Here is a 9180-nt window from a genome sequence, read left to right on the forward strand (position 1 = left end):
CATTCATGGTGTCTGTACATGGCAGGGGATGAATTTGACGCTAACTTAAGTGCTTGTACAGCTTTGGACTCTTGATCCTCATCAAAAGACACTCATAAATCCACTCCATTGTATAGCGGCATCCTTTGGGGCCTTTCTTGCTTGCAGCATTGAAACATTGCTTCACAGCTTGCCTTTGCACAGCTGGGAGGTCAGCGATAGCCTCCTCAATAGCCCGTTCTTTCACTGCAGCGCGCTGTTGTTTGATTTTATTTACGTCTTGCTTGACCCTTAGTGCCTGAAGAAAACAAAGCAGAAAGATTGCACAGTTCAGTTTCTTTGCAGGAGTTAGTAAAGTGATACGCATAGTACCAAAAAAAGTACTTGTGGTAAACTACTACTTGTACAAATGTGTACTTAAAATAGATACAGAGTCCTTCAGCACTAAATACTTGAAATAAAGTAGAACATACAGAGAAATGTATTGAAGTCTCTTCAAGCACCTGGTAGGAGAATGTGACATTTCTTGTTACATGCATTGTTGCTCTTCATGGCTATTTCATGCACCCATAAAAATAAACACAGTGCTATATCTCATGAAACTCGCGCCCACACACACACACTTAAATTTTCACTTACTTACTCTAGAAAATAGAATTTGTTGTTTGGTGTGGAAATGATTGTCCAAGATTAGTCTAAAAGTCTTGTGACTGTACGACAAAGACTAAGTGCCGGACTCTATTTGCCGTCTTGTTTGAGTAGTAATTTCAGTAATATCTGAAATGACTACTCAAACAAGACAGCACACAGAGTCCAGGACTAGAATTACAGCATAGCGATTGTTTCTGGTACACAAGGCATGGTAGCATATCAAATGTGGTAATGGCTGCAATGTGGTGAGCTATGGCGAGTTTCATGAAAGGGTACGTCAAGTATTTTCATGTAAGTCATGAAGTGCAAAAGGCACTTCAAGTAAAATAGAAAGTATATTATATAGTCAATGTACTTCACGTAAAGTAAAAGTACTCTTAAAAGTCTTTAAGTACAACTTAAATTCCACGTACTTCATGTCCTCGGCACGGAAGAACTTTTTAATGTGCTGCGGTGTGAGCATGACGTCAGAGGTTGACTTTGGTGTAACAGAGGGAAGCAGCGATGGGTTTATCACTTTTTCCCTGATGAATATTATCATTTCAGGCTTGTCTGTTATGACAACTCTCTTCATAACATCGTATTTGCTGTCGACGTATACAAAGGCAACAAAGTGCTTTTCTTCATCAATTGAAACAGCCCATTGGGAGCTACGCATTTTGATAGATTGTATGTCTCCCAGCAGCTCATTCATCAGAACTTTTCCAGTGATGTCATCATGTAGCAGGACTTCTGCAGTGTCTTCCATGCGATGGAGGTCAGCGTCATAACGTCAGCAGCTAGGCATTGCTTCCTGAAGTTGCTCTGTGGGTTTGTCTGCGCATTGCTCTGTGCGTTGTCGTTTCATTGGTTCACTTCTTTCAGTAGGTGCCTTTCTTTTCCTTCTAGTGCTGGCTAAATATGCTGGAAGCCCAGGAAAGATACATGGAACAGCTTTCTCTTTTAAGACCGGTCTTGTCCTTTCTATCTTATTTATAGTTCCATCCTTTAGGGTGATGGTGTAGTAACACTCGATATCATCGTCTTGAAAATGCAGCTCAAACGCTTTGTCTTTCTCTGTGAAAACGTTATCTTGCCTTGGGACCTTCCTCTGCCATTCTTGTAGGATCTCTGGGTCCTTCAAGGAAAATGTAGCAATTAGGAGTGAGCATTGTTGCTTACCATTAACAGTATCCTTTCAAAATATGGCACCTTCAGTTACGTGATCAAACTTTTCCTGGTTCTACTGTCAAGGTTATTTAGTTTGAATTATGCTATTTTCTGCATCCTGAACATGAAGATGAAGTATAGTTTCTACACAAAAGCTGGTCTATTAACTTCATGACATTCATTCTTAATTTCTACATTGCTACCAGTAGAGGACTACATAGTGCATGAAATTCCTACAGCAGCATGGGTCACTGGTGTCATGTTTCCTTCTGTTTTGCTTTTATTCAGGTATGAGAGGACCTCTATCATCCCCAAAAACTTGCTGTGCTGCCTGGAATCTTGAAAGGCTAGACCTTAGTATTGGAAAGTGCTGAAGTGCATGGTACATGAAGCTTCTAAAGTGAGGCATACTCTATTTGACAAATGAAAAATAAACTTATTTTTTAACACTTCCAGTGTGGTGTACATTTTTCCTAAGGATACAGAATATTTTTATGAACCAATAGCATTAGCATTTCCCGAAATTTCGCGATATCACATCCGTACGGTGCAGCGGGAATGAGAATGTCCCTTACCTTTGGTGCCCCGAAAAGGTGCGGGTTTTTCACCCCTTTCTCCTTGTTTTGCTTCTTGGTACTGGGGTACCCCGTCCTACAGCCAGGTATGAAGCAATGGCTGGTCATACCTCAGCCAGCGTGTTTTTGAAAGCGTATATACACAGCGCGTCAACAAGAAAGCCGGAACATGCGAACTGAAAGTAAACTGCGAACTCTCCCTTCTCGGACCCAGCGGCGTCAGTGGATTCCCAGCCTAAATGAGTCCCCCCCTCCCCCCTCCCCATCCAATAGGAAACAACAACAACTTTATTACGGGATGATGGCCGTGCATCCAACAGGAAGCGTTTATGGACTTTGCGATTCTGTTGCTTCAGGTCGAGAATATCAGCTGGTGTCTCTTTTTTCGCTGTTGATAATTAGCGCACAGAAAGAACAAATCTGGCGACCGCCCATACGGCCTCTCTGTAGCCCCCATGTAGCTTGGACACCCCCTTATTCTACTGACTCCCAACCATCTATTACCTTCATAGAGCAAGTGAACATGCTTGTAGATATAATGAACTCAAGGACACCATCAGAGGCTCTGAACAATAGTCCACAGCAGCGCAGGGTGAGAGCAAATACTTAAAGGAGCATGTAAGGAGCTTGGAACATATGTATTTTTACTGCATCATATGAGCATACTATCTTCGGGAAACATCATGCAAAATATTTCATTTGGGAAGTGTGAAATTACTGAGGAAACTGCTTTGCAAGAGAGAGCACAGCGCCGACAACTTCGTACAGTGACTCCTTGCATCTCGTGACGTCAGGTGGTAGAGCATTTCTCATTGGCCACCGAGCATCATCTGCTAGCTCACGCGACCAGTCGAGATGCGGAACAGGTGGCAATACAAAAAGGAAGAAAGAAAAAGACTGAGATCACCTCAGTATTATTGAGGCGCATGACTGTTCAGACTGGCAGCCGAGGCTGGCTTTCTGATCAGTGACAAAATTTCTTGCGCTCCACTGACAAAATTTCCTGCACTTATGTGATCACTTCCAGCTTTTGTGTGAGTGCGTGTCCCGGGGCTAGTTTCCTAGTTTCTGGTTCTCCTGACATTCTCGAGCCTTTCCATGCACCTTTAAAATACTGTTTCTTCATGGTAGGAATTTCACAAATAAGCCAGTAATGTGGTCCAGCAACAGCTGAGAAAAAGCAGTCATACTGTACTGTGCAGGAGTTAAGTAGTCTAAATAACAGCAACATGGGAACAAAATGGGGACCCATGCAATTTGTACAAAACATAGCATTCTTCTATTTTGTGTTGTACTTTAGACCCTTTGTAACTTTTCTCATGAAGATTGTTCAGTGTACAGAAGTTCTGTTACGTCAGCTACAGTTACTGAGTTCACGTTAGCTATGGTAGACCCCAATGATGAAGTTAATTTATACAATGCAACAGTAAGGCCATTGTTTTTGCCGCACCTCCTCAATTAATTGAAGGAGTGCAACCCTCTCACATTCTTTTCGTCATAGACCTTGCATGGATTTGAGAACTGGTGGAGCAGGGGTGCAGCACTATTCTTTCAAAAAGTATAGCCTACTGAGTGCAAAAAAGGCTTCTAAATATCCTATTTCTTTTTCATCCTACGGTGTAATAGGTACTTGAGGATTTTCTCAGTTTCCTCGGTGAGTGGGAAGAAATTTCGAAAAAGCGGGCCGGGCGAGAGGCGGAAGACAACTACATGACCAGGCAGACGTCAGACGGCTTAAGAGTAACAATCAAGGCAACCTAGGAAATTATAGAGTACCTTACTTCAGAATGCGGGTTCAAGTACATCATGACGGCACGACTGAACCAGGACGCATTGGAGGTATGTGTCTTTTTTCTCTTTTTTTTAAGTGCTTATGCTGATATGTTCCTGCAACTGCAATTTTTGTAGCGTTTCTTCGGCATGATGCGGAACTGCTGCGGTCAAAATCAGCACCCTGACTCCGCACTTTTTGTGCAAATGTTTCGCCTGCTCAGTGCTTATTCACTGATTAAGCCACTACGGGGCAGCAACATCACAGGGGGAGAAATCCTTCAGGCATTGGTTGACTTCGAAAGCACTCAAGAACAGGAGCCGAGTGGTTCTACAAACCTTGATCAACGGTTGGGTGCTATTAGCTACCATGTCCCTGACAGTGAAGAACCAAGCCAGGGCACTTCGAGGGAGCACAGCTATAATGTAGCAGACACAAACCCAGATGTGTTATCCTATGTAGCCGGGTTTGTAGCAAGAAAAATCCTGGCGTTGGTGAGCTGTGCTGAGTGCAGCAGAGGTCTTACTGCAACAGAAAATGAGTAGATTGATGAGAAATATAAACTAATAGCTATAAAGAACAGGGGAAGACTTACCTTTCCATCTCCCCAATTGTTGAATTTACTATTATGCTTAGAACAAATTATTATGACCCGACTGAGCAGCAAAATGCATGAAGATTTACTCTTCTCTATTGTTGAGGACTTGGAATGTGCTGCAGTCCCAGCTGTTGGATGTACAGAGCACAGTCGTGATCTAACCAGGTCTGTGATCTCTTATTATTCCGTGATGAGAATGCATGTTGCATGCAAAATGGAAAACAAACGGCACGGAGACAAAGCAAGAAAAACAAAGCAGTTGCAAAATCAAGCAAAACTGCAGCAAGGTCCCTACAAGTGTATAAGTGCTTCTTGGTGAGAACTCAAATTTGCAGTGTTTCGAAATCTTGAATCTTGCTGTAACTGTATATGCATAGTGCACATGTGATACGTCTTCCTTGTTATGTATATACCTTCCAATGATAACTAATTTAATCTTGCTGTAACTGTATATGCATAGTGCACATGTGATACGTCTTCCTTGTTATGTATATACCTTCCAATGATAACTAATTTAATCTTGCTGTAACTGTATATGCATAGTGCACATGTGATACGTCTTCCTTGTTATGTATATACCTTCCAATGATAACTAATTTAATCTTGCTGTAACTGTATATGCATAGTACACATATGTGATACGTCTTCCTTGTTATGTATATACCTTCCAATGATAACTAATTTAATCTTGCTGTAACTGTATATGCATAGTGCACATGTGATACGGCTTCCTTGTTATGTATATACCTTCCAATGATAACTAATTTAATCTTGCTGTAACTGTATATGCATAGTACACATATGTGATACGTCTTCCTTGTTATGCATATACCTTCCAATGATAACTAATTTAATCTTGCTGTAGCTGTATATGCATAGTGCACATGTGATATGTCTTCCTTGTTATGTATATACCTTCCAATGATAACTAGTTTAATCTTGCTGTCACTGTATATATGCATAGTACACATGTGATACGTCTTCCTTGTTATGTACATACCTTCCAATGATAACTAATTTAATCTTGCTGTAACTGTATATGCATAGTACACATATGTGATACGTCTTCCTTGTTATGCATATACCTTCCAATGATAACTAATTTAATCTTGCTGTAGCTGTATATGCATAGTGCACATGTGATATGTCTTCCTTGTTATGTATATACCTTCCAATGATAACTAGTTTAATCTTGCTGTCACTGTATATATGCATAGTACACATGTGATACGTCTTCCTTGTTATGTACATACCTTCCAATGATAACTAATTTTCATTTTCAAAGAACGTACCCTTGAGTTCCTTCGTTGCATTCTTCATCCCAGAGAGATGTTATAAATACACGACATTTACACATATCTGCATGTACAGACGTAATTCAATCATGTTGTACGAACCTGTAAAACAAAACGTCTTGTGGCGCTTTGGTATTTAATTCCGGTATGGTGGCACGATCCTAGTACACATCTATCACAATCCCGACAAAAAGAATTGTCCTCGCTCGTCTTCCCCAAGCTTGTCGCGCACAAAATGGCTGATAATCTGCGGAAACGAGAGCGACCGAGCTCTCGTGTAACAGCGGCAATACAAACGTGGATTAGTCATCTCAATGACTGCGAATTGTTTGTGGGAAGCACGCACTGCATCTATCGATGTGCACCTCGCAGTAATAACTTTCATCCTAGACGATATGAAACAACACCATTGTGCCCCTGGTGCCTTGTGCCATGTTTATGTCACACAAAAGCCGTACTCCTGCGACCACTGACCAAAACATCCAAGCCGAACCGCCACACCAAGCTACCATGTTGTCAAACACGGAGTCTCCTGCACGGCGGCTTCTCCACATTATGCAAGAAAAGAAAAGCATCTCGATTTGCACCATCACGAATTGTAGGCGAAAAACTTTCACGAAGATCGTTCCTCGATATACGACAGTCATGTTTGTTAATCAAAATATTTTTTTCAAAAAAACATGGCGACCGTTCTTTTTTTTTTTTTCTTCGGAGGTTGATTGTAATTGATGACGATGATCTGGGTGTTTTGTGATGCACAAAGTAGTTTGTTTAATTATATATTTTGAATCACCATCCCCGCGTATCGGCAACATGTATGGAACGTTTACGTGATGACAGTTTAAAATTTGAAAATAATTAGGAGTGCCAGTTGGATTTCCAGTTCGAAATGGTGGTGTGTCCAATTGGAACTTAGGAAATTAAGCCTTAGTCAATTATTACAAAGTAACTAAAGCCCAGTTTGTCAAATTGGGTGGTCAATTGAAAAATGTGATGTGACAGACTAGATTTATTTTCCTTCTGAAGTATGAGTATTGGAATTTCAGTTACCAATTAGCATGAACCATATGTGACTCCACCGTCTAATTGCTTATCCAGTTCAACATTGACTGAGCAGTGTACAACTAATATGGCCAGGAAGCCGACTGGAGTTGGAATTTGGTTTATGAATTCCAATTGGGCAGCCCAGTTGGAACTGAAGTGCTCAGTTGGTCCCCATTGGTTTTTGTATTGGTCTAGTTGATTCCAATTTCAGCTTCCAATTGGACCTTGACTTTCCAGTTGGCTGTGCAACTGGAGTCCAAAGGGCCAGTTGGACTTCCCAATTGGTTTTAAAATTTCCAACTGGACATCCAGTTGGAATTAAAAAATTCAATTGGCTTTCGTTCTGGTCCTGTTGAGTCCTATTGGTACTAATTCAAATTTCCAATTGGACCCATTCCTTTTTTGACTGGGTAGTGAAGCTCATTTTTTATACACGCAAATTTTGGGATATAACATGTTGTAAGCAATTCAGTAAAAATTTATTTGTAAGTGCATGTCACCATTCTGCTAGGAGCTGGTGTTGTTACTGGTCTTTTCGTCGTGGCGCCATACGCGTAAATAGGCGTGAAAGGAGTCGAAGAACCATGTCCCACATGTTGTGTGTAGCTCGTCGATCAAGTTTGTTCCTGAATGTGGTCCGCTGCCTTAGCATACTGCTTCTCACTGACAAGTATGGTATGTGCAGTATGTGTGTCTTAGTTCAGAAACAGGTCTGTGTCAGGTCTGTGCAGCGCATATTGCAAAATCTTAAGTTGCAAAATATACATGATACCACGTATTGTGCCACCCAAGTGAGAGGGTGTCATGCGAATTGTATCAAATCTTCTGCAGTTTGTACACTGCACATCTTTTCTTGTTAAGAAAATATCTTCATCAAGTAGAGCTTCGAAGTTTTGCATATATGTTAACACCCCTTTTCTTTTTCTTCATATTCTCAGCGAACAATGCCACACCAGTCTATCACATATCCAGTGGTTCTCCCGAACGGTAATAACTGCATGTCAACTACTCAAAAATAGAAGTTTTGACACTTACTTAGACAAATTTGATATGGCGGGTAGAGGGGAAGACCGAAGAAGCATAACGCACAAGGAGCACAAACGTATTGCCAAGGATAACAGTGTCAGTTTGTAGGTTCGTTTGTTGGTGTTGTCTCTCTTCCTCAACCATTGATGCCACACACGACAAGCAGGCCTTGTTTGTTTATTCCACATCCCACCTCTGTTGACGCAAACGTGCTATTCGATAATGGCTCTCCTGGCGATAGTGCTAGTAGCAATACTCCTCAAACAGTACCAGGTCTCTAAACAATTCCACCCGTTGATGCTCATTATGAGTTTCATTCAGTGCAGTTCATTACAAGTGAGATGTTTGCACCTCATCATTTCGTCGATGTCGCAAGCTGGGGTTCGCCTGAAGATATCGATACTGAGCAGTCATCCGAGGTCTATATTGTCTGTACTCTGAGGGGTTGGGGTGTGAGCAACAATATTGCTCGAGTCGCTGTAGGGCAACTTCTAGGTGTCCTCAAGTGTGGAATTCCTGAGCTAGTAATTTGTAAGTGTGGCTAGTAACTTTTCCGTAAAAATGTCTTGTAACTGTAACTAGCTGTCACCTTTGTTTAAAGTGACTGCAAAATGTAACTACCGAGTTATTCAGTTACTGCGATGTTTTTCATATATCCTTGCCAAGCATTCTTTTCTCGAGGCTTCAATTTGGTACACTACAACTTTTCCCCCAAGCATGAATTACACAAATTCTGTAGTCTCACATGCAGTCAAGATGGCCTTAGATGAAGTCCCCGCTGTGCTGTTAGGATCCATGAGATATCCTTCGTTTTTATAAAGTGGCATAACTGTGCTAGGACACTAGAAGTGAAACAGAACAAAACAAAAATAAAAGGCATCAAATTACACTTATTGGGCTTTGTATCCATTAAGTAGTAGCCTGTAAAGTAACAGAGCTGCTAGTTATATTACAAAAGAGTAAATGAACTACTAAGATGTTATACATCTGTAAACATTAACTAGCTGCAACCTACATTTTGTATGCTTATACCCATGGTTACCACACATTATAATCATTGCAGCTGTGTGGACAGTTCAATAAGTGCCAAGA

The sequence above is a fragment of the Ornithodoros turicata genome, chromosome 2, assembly GCF_037126465.1.
Source record: "Ornithodoros turicata isolate Travis chromosome 2, ASM3712646v1, whole genome shotgun sequence".
Classification (NCBI taxonomy): domain Eukaryota; kingdom Metazoa; phylum Arthropoda; class Arachnida; order Ixodida; family Argasidae; genus Ornithodoros; species Ornithodoros turicata.